Source organism: Petromyzon marinus, chromosome 25, assembly GCF_048934315.1.
Source record: "Petromyzon marinus isolate PM22_M1 ecotype Great Lakes invasive population chromosome 25, UKy_Petmar_22M1.pri1.0, whole genome shotgun sequence".
NCBI classification, from domain to species: Eukaryota; Metazoa; Chordata; class Hyperoartia; order Petromyzontiformes; family Petromyzontidae; genus Petromyzon; species Petromyzon marinus.
The window spans coordinates 19,584,594-19,599,134 of record NC_133691.1 but is presented as its reverse complement, the minus strand read 5'-3'; the positions used below and the strand labels follow the sequence as shown (position 1 = coordinate 19,599,134).

The 14,541-nt window shown below is 45.4% G+C and overlaps 1 long non-coding RNA gene across 1 annotated transcript; it reads left to right on the top strand.

Annotated features, from left to right (window-relative positions):
• The first annotated feature begins 5,937 nt into the window (after nucleotides 1–5,937).
• Nucleotides 5,938–11,597, top strand: LOC142929119 (uncharacterized). Its single transcript, XR_012945274.1, has 4 exons — nucleotides 5,938–6,191; nucleotides 9,697–9,857; nucleotides 10,540–10,615; nucleotides 11,344–11,597. It is a non-coding gene; the product is annotated as an uncharacterized LOC142929119 (long non-coding RNA).
• The last annotated feature ends 2,944 nt before the right edge of the window (nucleotides 11,598–14,541 follow it).

Genomic DNA, 14,541 nt, shown 5'->3' with positions numbered 1-14,541 from the left:
TATACAATATATTTAATAAATTGTCCTAATTTCATAACCCATCAGGTGCAGAAATCAGAGGCGGGGAGGGGGATTATTGAAATTATATAATTGATTAGTAATCATTTAATTAGTATGTTTCCTCTATAAGTAATGATAAATGTGAGATGTCTTCTTCTTCCACGCGTTTGTTCCACTCACGTGGGGTCCGCCGTCCTTGCCACCTTCTCCACACCGCCCCGTCCCGCGCCATCTCTCCCTCCGCTCCTCGGGCCACCACGTTCGACCGCATCACCACATCGCCCCACGTCTTCTTCTTCTGCCTTCATCTCCTCATCTTACAATTACTTAATAATACGCTTGCAGGCCGCACTAAGCCTGTAGCTGTCAGAGAGGTTAAAATAATACAAATTTTCTCAGTTTCAATGGATTCTCGAATTAGTCTTGACCAGTAATAATGAGTTTTACACAACACTTCATCGTTATCAAAATACATTAAGTGTTCTTGTTGGCAAGCATGTACTGCAACTTCCGACAGTTATGTTTGAGAGTGTTTAATATTTATTTGGTGTTCCTTTAGTCTTACGCTAATGTTACGTCCCATCTGTCCAATATAACATCTGCCACATAAGCCATTAATCCGATACACACCATCCGTTGACAACTTAGGCAATTCATCTTAAGTACAAGATACTATTTTTTGAATTTTGTGTACCGTGCCAAATCTTACTTAGATGTTTAGATTTTTGCTTTTCCAAAACTCGAGCTAATTTCTCAATTACTCCCACGATATATGGTATTTTAATTGTTTAATAACCTGATTCAGCAGTATTGCTGTTCGATCTTGGTTTAGCATTCATTGCTGTTAATTATTTGAGCATTTTCTTTGGTTCTTTCGGTAAAGTCACGTAGAATGAGAATAAAATAATAAATTGATAAAATATCAATTTATTATTTGATAAAATATCAATTTATTATTTTATTCTCATTCTACGTGACTTTACCGAAAGAACCAAATAAGATGAATCATTGCAGTCACGAAAGCTTTAAATCGATATTTGAGCATTATTGTAGACATTCAATCTTAGCGTTTCTTTGACATGTTCAATCTCTCTCCCCAGACATTCACCATCTGACACTGTTTTAGCCAGATGTATGAGCATTTTGATGAGAGAGGTTTTCTGTACGGGGTGATGATGTGAATCTGCATTCAGATAGGCATCAGTATGCGTTCCCTTTTGGTAAACGCTGTGTGTGTTATTTTACCATTTAGGCCTCGTCCGATAAATCACCTCTCCCAAGGAAATAAGTATTTAGAGGCCACACGGGACCGGGGGGGGGGGGGGGGGGAGTTTATCGTTGTGTCTGTTCCTGAGAGCAGATAGCGCGCAATGGAGAGCTTGCTCAGAGCGGAGCTGGGCACGTACTCGGCGAGGACGCTGGGCGCTTCGGCCAGTGGAGGCTGCATCAGCACCGGGCAGAGCTACGAGACGGGGCGCGGACACGTGCTCACCAAGATCATCGCCAAGAGCGGGGCACCCTCCTCTACGCCTCCTCTACGCCTCCTCACCACCTCACCTCCTCTACCCTTCTCCTCGCCTCCTCTACGCCTCCTCACCACGCCACCTCACCACGCCACCTCACCACGCCACCTCACCTCCTCACGCCACCTCACCTCCTCACCACGCCACCTCACCTCCTCACCACGCCACCTCAACACCTCACCACCTCACCTCCTCTACCCTCCTCTTCGCCTCCTCTACACCACCCTGCATTCTTGCCTCAACCTTCATTCATTCAGCCCTGTCATTAATGTATCACTTTTTTTACCTGCGACTACTAGCTAATTTGTCAGTTACTCCCACGATATATGGTATTTTAATTATTTAATAACCTGATTCAGCAGTATTACTGTTTGATCTTGGTTTAGCATTCACTGCTCTGTTAATTTGAGCATTATTGTAGACATTCAATCGTAGCGTTTCTTTGACATGTTTAATCTCTCTCCTCAGACTTTGACCATCTGACACTGTTTTAGCCAGATGTATGAGCATCTTGTTGAGAAAGGATTTCTGTTCGGGGTGATGATGCCAATCTGCATTCAGATAGGCATCAGTATGTGTTCCCTTTCGGTAAATGCTGTGTGTGTTACTTTACCATTTAGGCCTCGTCCGAGCAAAATATCCAGGAAAGGGAGTGTGTTATTCACCTCCATTTCCATGGTGAACTGGATGGCCGGTTTTTGTGAATTGAGATGATTTAGACATTCATTCATTAAGTGTATCCTTCCCATGTCGCCAGACAACCAAAGTGTCATCTACATATCTACACCAAAAAGTGGGTTTTAATGTACTTGAAGCAAGTGCTCTTGCAACCCGGGGGTTGAGGACCCCTGTGTTAGAGGCCACACGGGACGGGGGGGGGTGGGGAAGTTTAACGTTGTGTTTGTCGCTGCGAGCAGACAGCGTGCAATGGAGAGCTTGCTCAGAGCGGAGCTGTGCACGGACTCGGCGAGGCCGCTGGGCGCTGCGGCCGGTGGAGGCTGCATCAGCACCGGGCAGAGCTACGAGGCGGGGCGCGGACACGTGTTCACCAAGATCAACGCCAAGAGCGGGGCACCCTCCTCTACGCCTCCTCACCACCTCACCTCCTCTACCCTCCTCTTCGCCTCCTCTACACCACCTTGCATCCTGGCCTCAACCTTCATTCAGTCAGCCCTGTATCACTTTTTTTCGCTGCGACTACTAGCACCACCGTGGTGAATGTTGCAGTGAACTTCCCCTCGTTGATTCCCCCCTCCACCCACGTTAAGGGACTCGGTCTACCAGACACTTTGACCGCTTCGTCTCATCCACTCCGCGTTCAACCACCGCGCCTCACTGCAGTTCACAACAACGCACTCAACTAAACAACTCGGTCACCCACTCATCCAGTCACTAATTCAATCACCCTATCACCCACTCATCCAGTTAACCACTCATCCAGTCACCCACTCATTCAGTCACCCACTCATCCAGTCACCCACTCATTCAGTCACCCACTCAATCACCCTATCACCCACTCATCAAATCAGCCACGCATCCAGTCACCCACTCATCCAGTCATCCACGCAATCACCCTATAACCCACTCATCTAGTCACCCACTCATCTAGTCACCCACTCATTTAGTCACCCACTCAATCACCCACTCATCTAATCACCCACGCATTCAGTCACCCACGCATCCAGTCACCCACTCATCCGGTCACTGACTCAATCACCCTATCACACACTCCTCCACTCGTTTACTCAAACACTCACCCATTTACTCACCCACCCGCTCACCACCATGCAGGTCACCTCACTCTTCTTTTCAGATTTATCAGTTTGCACTGCTCCACTCTGGAATCCACACCCGGTCTTCCTGTTTTCCCAAACTCTTGCAACAATAAACTTGATCAATTTAAGGAACGCGTTTCTTTGATCTTAATTATCTAATTACTCATTGGACAGTTATGTATTATTTTTTATTGTTACTGGCCGTTTGGCGTTTTGTATTGTGTGGGGTTTGCATCGCTGTCAACCCCTCATCAGTGCCTACCTTATTACAGAATAATTCAGACCTTGTTGGTCACCCCGTGCCCCTTATAAGTCCCATGACAAGGGAGAAACACAAATAAACTTAACAAAATGTTGCCCGTATTGAAACGGCCGTCTGCCGTATGGACCTGACAACTCACTCCCCCCCAACAGAATACGGGTAAACCGTGTGGGTTGGCGGCTATGGGTTTTGTTGTGTTTGCGAGTCCAAGTTATAGGACTGCACCCTGGGTTGTGCGTGGTTCTCATTGGTGGGAGATTCCCTTCGCTGTGTTGCACGCCAGTGGCTGGGGGCTGCCTGGGGCTAGTGACGTGTAAGCCGGTCCCAATGTGCACCGGCAAACATTTACCGCCAGGTGGCCCCAGTGTTTATTGCCCGTCTCCACGTGGATACCTGAAACCCATGTCAATCCACTGCTGGATGAGTCCCGCAATGAAGATACAATCAGTACATCCACTTAGCTTTTGGACTCCACCTGTTCCATTGGCGGCCGAATGCGAATCTAAATGTGCATACGTTAGAGACTGGTTAATGCGCATAGAAATCAAACCAATTGACCTACGACATTTGCCCCGTCAACTTTTGTAGAATTTTAGATGTGCATTACAGCTACTTTAGCCGGATGGTTGTGGTGGCTATGTATGCCTGTAATCCACGACTACGTGGAGGTGAGGGTTGGTGGATTACAAAAATGTTGCGACAACTCCCACCCCTTGGTCGTCAAGGAGGTAGAGAAGGCGGTGTCGAATAATGTGGACTCTGCCTGTTCCATCTGTAGATTTGTGATAGAGCATTTGATTGGATTTCTCCAGGTGCTCCGATTTCCTCCCACATGTAAACACTCATTAATCTTGATTTGAAGCTTTCGTGACTGCAGGAATCCTTACTCTTTGGTTCTTTCGGTAAAGTCACGTAAGTAGAAAAAATAATAATGGATCACGATGTTTCGATCGCCACACAAGCAATCTCACTGAGTCTCAAGACTCTTGTTCAGGAGGGGCCTGCCAACTTTTCGCAGAAGTAATTTGGATGTTTGGCTAGTACCAGTTACATTGTATGTTGTTGTTTTGCTATGGGAGTAAACCCATACAGAGAAAGGGACCAGAATGAGAAAAGCGAAGCCAGGCAGTCCTTCAGAAGATGTCATGCACGGGCGTGACCACTGCACCACCCTGCCGCCCAAACAAATGTAATTTAAATAATGTACAATACTGGCAAATAAACCCTATTAGTATCAACTGAATTTCTGGACAATGTGGCACGTGTATAGCTGCATCGGTGTTTCTAAAAGTCGTGTTAAAATTGCTTATTAAAAATATTATAAAGAACAGGTTTCCCACCTCTGGTTTCATTTGACTTACCGGTTGTCCTCATTATGTGTGTCACAGGTAATATGAAAAGGAAAATATTACGCAGCACGAGTTGTAGGATAAGGGCAATTATGGTGACACACGTGACCCCCTCTACACAAGAAACAGCTAGGATTCATATTCTTGGTTCTTTCGGGAAAGTCACGTCGAAGGGAAACAATAAAATAATACAAATATAAAACAATAAAATTCTCGCGACCTTTTGATTGCAACACAAGCAATCATCATCAGGTGTGAAAACCACAAGAAAATTTGAAAGAACCAAGAATATGAATCTCTGCAGTCACTAAAGCTTTAAATCAAAATGTAACAGCTGAGAGTCAATGCTGTGGTGTTGTGCGATTGGTGCAAGCGACCCATCATTGTGTTTTGATGTTGAGCTGTTAAAATTGCACTGTTGTGAGGTGAGGTCAAGGCCGATGACTTCTTCCAGCGGTGTCAAGATCAGCATTTTGAAGAGGCTCGCGGAGGATGATACTGGGCACTGGGGTGCAGTCTCCCTCCATGAACAACAGAGGGCAGAGGAGCGACGCTCACAACAATTATTGGCGGAGCGCCGGGCGTATGAAACGCAAATTTGGAAGAAAGTTTATCTCGGGGAGTTAACCCACAACACCTGGGTCTGTCCCGCGTGTTCACACGATAACGCGTTTTCACTACAACGCGTTTTCTCCGTCACAACGCGCTTTCTGAGCGGACTACTTTCTTGAGCTGCGCGGTTGAGCGAGATGAGACGGTAACGCGGCGGCGGCGGCGGCGGCGTCCCCTCAAGTTATTTGGACCCCCATCTTACCGTGCGTGGACATTATTATTATTTACGGGAGGAAAATAGTTTCCGCTTAACGCGGCACTTTTCAGGAACGCATCTACCGCGTTAAACGAGGACTCGCCGCGTACAGGTGCCGCGCACGCTGTATCGACCCTGGAGAAATCCGAAGCGCTATGAAGCTCTTGTTCACAGACGTCCAGTAAGGGGCGGGTGGTGTTGGTGGTGTGGGCGTCACCACGTGACACACAGCTTGTCCGTGGAGTCGATCGTGAGGGTGCCGACGTCGCCTAGGCAACGCCGCCCCCCCTCTGGCTCTGCTGCTGCTGCTGCCTCGCTCTGTGCACGCGAGGCGCCAATCCGTGACGCGGGCACTGTACGCGTTGCGTCACCGTTCACCGTGGGGGGCGGCGGGGCCTCAGCTACGTCACGTCGTGTACAGTGGCACATTAATATTGACACTTTTACTCGTGTTTATGTGCCTCGTTATTAAAGGTGAGTTTAATAATAATCATGCTGTTGCTACACAATGTGTGCATTGATATATACGTACAGTTTATGTGTTTAAACGCGATTGTAGTTTATGGGCCCTTGAGGGATTTTTCGCCTCGTGTGAGGTTTTTATGCGCAACCTTAATTATTGCGCTTTTGTTAATCGTTAACATTTGGTCAGGAATAATGCACTTAAGATAAATGTTCTGGCGACGATATTTTGCAAAACAGACGATGGCAAAATTTCGATTTAAAGCTTTCGTGACTGCAAGGATTCATCTTCTTTGGTTCTTTCGGTAAAGTCACGTAGAATGAGAATAAAATAATAAATTGATAAAATAAAATAACACAATAATATTCTCACGACGTTTTCGGCCACAACACAAGCGGCCTTCATCAGGTGAAGGGGACGAGACTGTCTGATGAAGGCCACTTGTGTTGTGGCGGAAACGTCGTGAGAATATTATTATTTTATTTTATCAATTTATTATTTTATCTTATTCTACGTGACTTTACCGAAATAACCAAAGAAGATGGCAAAATTGTGTATATATTGTGCGATATGTGCCACTGAAACGGCAAGAAGTCAATAACAATGACTCGTGTTGAGTGTTTAATATGCAAGCAATGGGCCCACCACAGGTTCGTTAATGTTATAATGGAAGCAGTGAAATTAATGAAAATCTTTTGCTCTGCCATTTGATTTTAAATTACGACTCTTCAAAGAGCTTTGGTTGTAGTAAGCAATATTTGAATTTGTTTAAGCGACCTGTATTCTCTTACAACATGTTTTATATTCCTAGGCATTAAATTTGTACTAAAGATTCAGACTAATTGTAAATCTAATGGGACCACTGTAATCGATGTCCGTTAATATATGTAGGCGTGGTAAGGTTTCGAGACGCACTCGGCGATGCGTGAAACGCAGTCCGTGTCCTTCCTCGTCCATTTGTCTTCATTCCAACGTCAACTTTGTTCTGCCGGTCTCTCTCATTAAGGCCACATGGCCACACTGTGTCTCTTAGTTCTTGCAAGCTAAGCTGGAGTCAGTCTCTCTCATTAAGGCCACATGGCCACACTGTGTCTCTTAGTTCTTGCAAGCTAAGCTGGAGTCAGTCTCTCTCATTAAGGCCACATGGCCACACTGTGTCTCTTAGTTCTTGCAAGCTAAGCTGGAGTAAGTCTCTCTCATTAAGGCCACATGGCCACACTGTGTCTCTTAGTTCTTGCAAGCTAAGCTGGAGTGAGTCTCATTAAGGCCACATGGCCACACTGTGTCTCTTAGTTCTTGCAAGCTAAGCTGGAGTCAGTCTCTCTCATTAAGGCCACATGGCCACACTGTCTCTTAGTTCTTGCAAGCCAAGCTGGAGTCAGTCTCTCTCATTAAGGCCACATGGCCACACTGTGTCTCTTAGTGCTTGCAAGCTAAGCTGGAGTCAGTCTCTCTCATTAAGGCCACATGGCCACATAGTGTCTCTTAGTTCTTGCAAGCTAAGCTGGAGTCAGTCTCTTTTCAACATATGTCCCACCAAATTCTGTATTAATAATGTTCCAGTTTCTCTATATGTTTTTAAATTTGGATTTAAATTAATCTACATTTTAAAATCCACAAATCTGGCTGCCTCCTGATGATGCTGGTTGTAATTACTGGCGAAACGTCGTACTCAGATTGTTAATGTTGCGGCTTTGCTCTCTAACACACAACCGGTGTGCTGTACTAGTAACGAATTGGCATGTTCTGTTTAAGTGACAAACCTTACTAATTGGCTGTGTCGGGTGGTGGTGGGTTTACCGACATTTTTTTATATTTACGCGATCTTACCCAAAAAACCTGTATTATGTAAAAATACATTTATTGTCCTCCTTTCTTTTTGGACAGTTTAAAATCTCTAACGTTTTTCAAATTGTTCTGATGTACAGTGCTACATTTCAAATTACTGTCATGTTTGCAACGGGTTGTTTAAAATATATTTAAATGGTGTAGATTCATATTTAAACTCGCTTCGAATCTGCATTCATCATTTTCTTCTTAAGCAGTCCGTAACCACAATTGGTACATCGATGCATGACCCATTTGATTATGGTTTGTTGATCTTAATTTATCAATTAAAATGTTATTGAGTGTGCCAAATCCTAAAGAGTGGCGTTTGAGTCGACCTTATTTCATATTCACATCTGAAACGCCTGTGCACATGAATGTAATCCAGTTACACACTCTCCTACTTGTTCATCAACTCTCTTCGTGGTGTAGATTTGATGGCTTGTATAGCAACCATAATCAAACACAACAAGTCCGGGTGACTCATGATCCATGATTCACGATGCCAGTGGGCCAGGTTTCACTCTCAATTCTCTACCTGTGTGGCATGAATAAAACGCACCTGTAAATTTGACCTGAAATGATTGCACAACAATTGCCCCGCCTTCATGCGATGTTTATCCTCCACTGTTTATCTGGCTTTGACCTGAATTATATAAAAGTGCGGCTGTGCAACTGCTGTAGAGTCACATTGGTATAAACGCATTTTACAATATGAACAGCGCATTGAAAACGCGTACTATTTTAAGTATTGTTTAACAAGTGTGTTTACAAATCCACACTGAGAAACACGATGATTGACAGAGGGGAGTAGATTATGTTTTCGATAGTGTATTTAAATAGAGCTACTGTAGGTAAGTAGTTTTCAGTTTTAAAGGCATAGTTTAACAAGTCAACACTTGCCACCATCCTTCAAACCCATTGGTGAAAAAGACCACAGTTTATGTTTACATTATAATATGTTTACATTATATATAATATAATGTTTACATTATATATAATATAATGTTTATATATAATATATAATATAATGTTTACATTATAATACATTGTTTACATTATATATAATATAATGTTTATGCAAAAGCCAGAGACTTATGGGACACTGGGTTCCACCATAAGGTTCATATGAATGGTTACCTAATAACTTTTGAAACACGGTAATCGCTGTGAAGTGCAGTTTCCAATTCTTATTGTTGACTCAATCTCTCTGGCCTTTCTATGCAATATGAAGAAGGGTCATTGCCCGAAACGTCGCTTATCGGATTTTTTCCCTTTTTCAAGGCACCAGTGCTACTGATGCATGAATTTGTTTGGTATTTGAAATGATACGAAGGCTCAGCAAGTGATTCCTTGCAGACATAAACAGAAGCGATACGCGCCACCCCAGCCACCCATGTCGCGAATCAATCGATTATCGCGATTGAGGGCTCGTGAATAAATTCTAGATTCAACGCCTTGTTTTAAAACGTGAACACAGCCGGCTCTAGTGACTGGAGTGGGTGGGTGTTGGACAATGTGAAACAATGACACGCAACGTATACAAATCAAAAACATAAATTCTTACGCACGCGATCCGGTGTGCATATCGCGATCTTCAGGATGAATGATCACGTCCGAATCAATGCGTCGTCGTTGCTCCCCTAGCATGCGCTCTGCGTAACCCGCTCGTGTTGTTGTTTGCGGCAGAGTTTAGGACCTTCGTGGCCAAGAGCCGCAGCTCCCGAGGCAAAGGAGTGATGGCACGCTTCAAGGTGCCGGACTTGCTGAAGCATCTCATGGAATGATACGGGGCTCCGGATATTCACGATCTGGGCATCCGTATCACCAGCATACCTCTGGGCATTTCCGTACGTGCCGTGCCTGCGTGTACGAGCGTGTGTGTGTGTGTACGTGTGTATGCATTGCGTCGCTTGTTGACTGCGAATTGTATTATTATTGGATGCCTCAAGTTATACTCTTTGGTTCTTTCGGTAAAGTCACGTAGGTATAAAATGAAATAAATCACGACGTTTCGGGCGCGACACAAGCGTCCGTCATCAGGTGGGAAAGCCTTGGTGTGCTGCTGAGGCAGACTGTTTTAAATGGTTTGAAATGTGTGTAGCCCATGGGTCATAAAGAAGTGGCCAGGGCTAGTGATGTTAACGTGAGAAATTAGCGTGTAACTGTAAGGTAGGAAAGCGGCCTCCTCCTCGATTTTACGTGACTTTACCGAAAGAACCAAAGAGTCTGGATTCCTGCAGTCGCGAAAGCTTCAAATCAAGATTGGCTCAAGTATGTATTGTTGTTGCCCTTGAGGGGGTTTACTTTCGGAATTAAATGCGTTCTGGAATTGCTGACACACAGCCACAACGTACGTGTCGCTGTGTTCACACCTGAGAGTGACACTGCATCAGCCTTTTACCAATATTCCCCCGCCCCTGCGTTTGCCTTACACGGCCACAATGCTGAGTTATCCTCAGTTGCTCAGGCACACAAGTTTCACACCTGTCTCCCTGTCAAGTGAATGTGGTGTATCCTTTTGTCATGCAGTCTGAGACAGACTTCCAACACGACTTCAGTTTTGGGGGTGCAGTGCTGCGACAAGAGCACTGAAGTAACTGCTCGTGTAAGTACATCATGTTAATATATCGTATTGAAGGCTGAGGCCTATTTTACTGTACCGCTCCTTACAGAAATCTTCTTTCCCGAGTGGTTGTGCATTTGTCGCTTGTTTCAGAGGTTCGCGATTCGATCCCAGGAGTCGCCCTAGTTAATATTGCGGGTGTATTATCCAAAACTGCATTTCTATATGCTTCACAAATAATGTAAAAAAATAAATCCCGTGTTATTAATGAATGAGGAGGACATGTGTGCTGGCGTCAGAATCAAAATTTGCAAATCTAAACAAGTACTCAGAAATGACTGGATTGGGTAAAACCACATGTATATATGTTGAACATCTTTCGCACTGTACATAGCCAACTGTGCTAATCGGAGGTGTGGAGGACAACAAACTGAACACAAAAAGCAGTTCTAAAGAAATTGTTTTCAATCTAGATTTAAAAGTGCATAGCTCCAATGGCTTCCTAATATCGGAAGGAAGAGCATTCCAGTTGGCCGCAGAAGCCCATCTGAAAGCGAGTGATGCGGTGACTGTCTTTGTTCGATGGCTTGCCAAAAGCCACTGCTGCTAGGATGATCCACCAATCCCATCTCTCGATTGCAATCGTGCATTAGCTGCACACCTGCATTCGCTGTTGAACCACTCGTCCATCACGTGTTCCATCATCGCAACTACAGCACTGCCCTGCACCTGTGGCCGCCACAGTTGCTAACATTGTGTTGTTTGTTGAGGTGATCGGCAAGGCCCAGAAAGGCGAGCGGGAGGCGATGGACCGTGGGCTGGCTCGCATCGAGTGTGACATTAAGCAGGAGGTGGAGGGCCGGCCACACAAGATCAAGAAATACCTGTTGGAGTCGTTCCCCTTGCCAGGGACGAGCGCCGATCTTCGCCGACAGTTCACGACACAGCCGGCGGCCGAGATGGTGCTGCAGGTCTTCCAGAACGCCGAGGACATCTTTGTGAATAAGCTGAAGAAGGTGGGGCCATGGCGTCTGGACTTAATGCAACAAAATTACCTTGCGAGAACATTCATGCATTTGCTTAGATTTGTCAAAGATTTTCCATAATACATTTGTCCTCGGAATGATTTAATAAGTGATAATCGCCATACGTTTCAAGTCTGTGGATACTTCCACCATTATCAAAAGACTTGCTCTACCACTGAATTAACACTCCTCTATAATATTTAGGGCCATCGCTTTCACAAAATTCAGTCACACGTTGAAACAAAAGTAAGGGGGGGCATTGAAATCGGTCGGACATCTATGCATGTATCACCCTCTATTTGTCCCAACAGAGTGATATGGCTGCACGTGGTTTGGGTCCTTTGTTGTTTCTACCGACAGTGTGTGCAGAACTTCCTGGGGCAGGTGAAAGGGGACACGCCGGCCCGGAATATGTTTCAGTTGGCCCTGTGCTGTAGCTCCCTCGAGACTCCTCGCGACCTCGTGGTCAAGGAGAAACCGGCCGCGTTTCTCGGCAACATCAGCACTCCCGACACCAGACCGCCGCCTACTCCGGGGAGTAAGGAGACAAATTTGCATATGCAGTAGACTCGATTATCTGCGCTAATGACGTGGAGGATGGCTGCGGATAATTAAAAATCTCGGATGATCCAAAGATATCTATTTTTTGCGGATCTCTATGCCACAAACTAACGATCAACCGATCGATGCACGTGCTGGGTGATAACACTTTCCTGCTAATTTGACCAAGTCCAATATCGGCTCAACTTTCATGTGACGGACATTACTCTCACGTTCAGAGTGGGTTAGAATGTGCTTCCCTTTACTCTGTAGACCAGAGGTCACTAGAAGCGATGTCAGAGGTAGCTTTGTGAAGTTCTCTTCTGTGGGCCATTCTCCAATAGGACGGGTTCCGCTGCTCCGTGAGAGATCCGAGTGGATACTCCGTCTCATGACACGATATCGAAAGCACAATCTGAATAAAATGTAGTTTCTCGTATTGTACATAAGGGATCAGACCACGGAGGACTGTCAAAATGCTGAGTGTGATCTTGAAATTTATCCTGGACTGGTTCGGGGGATAGTTGAACAATTTGAATATTGGGGCGATATCGTCTTGCATACGGGTGTGAGAAGTCTGCCAGTGGTTTTTTGAGTCCATCATCTAGATTTTTGGGTTAGATCATGTATACATGCACTAAATAATACGCGTTAATATGCACTATTTACGTGACCTAATCCAAAAATCTCTATTATGGATAATCATTGGTCGCGAAGGCCTTCGTGTTAAACTTGTTTTTTGAGTCATCTGGAGAGTGATGATGAAACTTATCGGGAGGCCGTAGATGAGACGTGGGGGTGGGGGGGCAGAGAGAGAGTTGCAGTTGTTGAGCCTATTGGAGCGAGTTACAGCATCGTTGTCCTCTCCTACAATGGCATTGCTTGTCTCCTTCGCAGAGGCAGTAGCCGAGCATCTGGTCCGTCTGCTGAGCCACGTAAGTAAGATGGCAAAGCCCCCGAGCCTATCTGCGCTGTTACGCGTGGAGAAGCAGCTTGCCGAGCATTTTGACTCGTGCGACCTCCCCAGCCTGGGCCTCGGCTCCTTCTTGGACATCCTCCATCGCAACGCCCAAGTGCGTACGTGGCGTGCGTGAGCCCACCCGCCTCCAGCTGGTAAGAGGCAGTACAGCAAGTAGGTGTACGACACTGCCCGTGCAAAGTTTGAGTGTACTTACCGCCTCCGAGTGGCGCTCAATGTTAAGTTTGTTTCCAAAATTGTGCGCCGTAATATTAGTTTATTACGAACTTAAAATTCATTTGTCGATAACTCGAATACGTTTAAGCGTTATGTAATCACTGCCAATGCAGAGCACAACAAAGTGTCACGTAAGATGCATGGGTTTTCTCTTGTCACTCTTAAAAAATATCTGTGAATTTGGCAAACATCCCAAAGGTAGATATTGAAAATCACCGTTAAAATTGAGTGTACAGCGGTGACATTCAGATAACATTTATGATAACACTATATATGCAAAGTGGCCAGGTGGCTCAGATATCAAAGCGGTGCGATGACAATAATTAGATTCTGGGCTTGAATCTGGATTTTGACCGCTTGGGTTGAAACCGAGGTCTCAAGTCTTATCAAGTCGATCGTCCGAGCCCAGTCACCAGCGACTGCACAAAATTACAGTCTCATTAAACTTGGGTTTTGCACTTCATTTTCCTAATTCCATCTCTGAGAATAACAATTTCAGCTTGACTCTCGTGCGCCGCACAATCTCATAACACAGCTAATGTGAAAGTGTTGGCTCCTATTGTGTACAAGATAAAAGGCCACCCATCGCATTTTATGACACAGGGCCTGCACGGCTATGCGAGATTTACGCATGGATGATTTATTTGTCTCTTGACATTACGCCGATAGTGCATTTGGAAAACTAAAATTGAGAACGAATTTTGTGTTAATTTGCAAACTTAAATCTGTAATATTTAATCAGTTTTTGTGCACTGCATTGTGAGATGCAGCTCCATGCGTATCGTTTAGCTTTAAGCCGGTGTTTGCCTTGCGGTCGCCTCGGTGTCAACCAACTGATGTTGACGGATTTGTTGTGTCTGTGGTAGCTGTTGGAGGAGACTGGGGTTGTGATCTCTGCCCTGGGTGGATCTGGAGCCACAGCGGGAAGCTTCTGTCCAAAGCGCGACGAGCTGCATGGAGTTCATCCACCAGTGCGGCAGCCTCGACACCGCAGCGGTGAGACACGGGCCCCAGTAGGGGCCACAGGGGCGGCTCAGAGATGGGGATAAGGATTTGGAGATATAGGGCGCTCGCGTAAATAAACTCTTCAACTCAAAGCGCCTTACAGCAACGTCTCATCTCAACCATTCCATTGCTCTACGGCAGTCTACCCGAGGGGACCCCCCCCCCAATGGCAGCTGTTCCTATTTGGCACGTGGTGCACGCAC